The sequence below is a fragment of the Mandrillus leucophaeus genome, unplaced genomic scaffold, assembly GCF_000951045.1.
Source record: "Mandrillus leucophaeus isolate KB7577 unplaced genomic scaffold, Mleu.le_1.0 Scaffold66, whole genome shotgun sequence".
NCBI lineage: Eukaryota > Metazoa > Chordata > Mammalia > Primates > Cercopithecidae > Mandrillus > Mandrillus leucophaeus.
Window position 1 is genome coordinate 5,765,976 of NW_012107141.1, and position 982 is coordinate 5,766,957.

At 42.7% G+C, this 982-nt stretch overlaps 1 protein-coding gene across 2 annotated transcripts in view; it reads right to left on the reverse strand.

Annotated features, from left to right (window-relative positions):
- Nucleotides 1-982, reverse strand: part of MTCH2 (mitochondrial carrier 2) — a 71,858-nt gene that overhangs the window by 31,655 nt on the left and 39,221 nt on the right. The gene's annotated exons all lie outside the window — the stretch shown is intronic.

Here is a 982-nt window from a genome sequence, read left to right on the forward strand (position 1 = left end):
AAACAAACAAACAAACAAACAAAAAACACAATGTGGTTTACTGGCTACAATTTTAGCACTTTATAGCCTTCATGAAAGAATAAAAATGCCTCAGCTGGCTTCATGTTCTGGAAGAATTATTAAGGAAAAAAAAAAAAAAAACCTTGGAATTTGATAGGCCCTGGTTTGAATTCAGCCCTGAAAATTCCTGGCTATATGATTTTGAGTGAGTTGCTTAATTAGAGTCTCACTTAAAACAAGGATGCCGATCCCACCAAAAAATCATGAAAATTAGAACTTCTACAACAGGCTTGGCAGTCACTACTAGCCAATCTGTTCTCCTGTCTTGCTCCCTTACCTGCCACAGCACCTTAAACTGACCATCTTCAATTACTACTACTTGACCAGCTAGTTTTTTTTTTTTTGAGATGGAGTTTTGTCTGTCACCCAGGCTGGAGTGCAATGGCACCATTTCTGCCCACTGCAATCTCTGCCTCCCGGGTTCAGGCAATTCTCCTGCCTCAGCCTCTTTTCTTTTTTTTTCTTTGAGACAGAGTCTTGCTCTGTTGTCCAGGCTGGAGTGCACTGCCACAATCTTGGCTCACTGCAACCTCCATCTCCTGGGTTTCAGCGATTTTCCTGCTTCAGTCTCCTAAGTAGCCGGAATTACAGGCGTGCACCTCCATACCTAGCTAACTTTTGTAATTTTAGTAGAGATGGGGTTTCACCATGTTAGCCAGGCTGGTTTTGAACTTCTGGCCTCACATGATCTGCCCACCTCGGCCTCCCAAAGTGCTGGGATTACAGGTGTGAGCCACCGCGCCCAGCCTTTTATTTTAATATACATTTTAAAGGCTAAGCGAAGCAGTGGAAGGGGAGAAAGGAAAAAAAATCTGTAACTGGTTGTGATCGACTCGTTGCAAATACTGCTGCACTTAAACTAGCCATGACCCCACCAGTTTTTCTATAAAGCCCACTGAGGCTTTCTTTTTTCTTTTTTTTT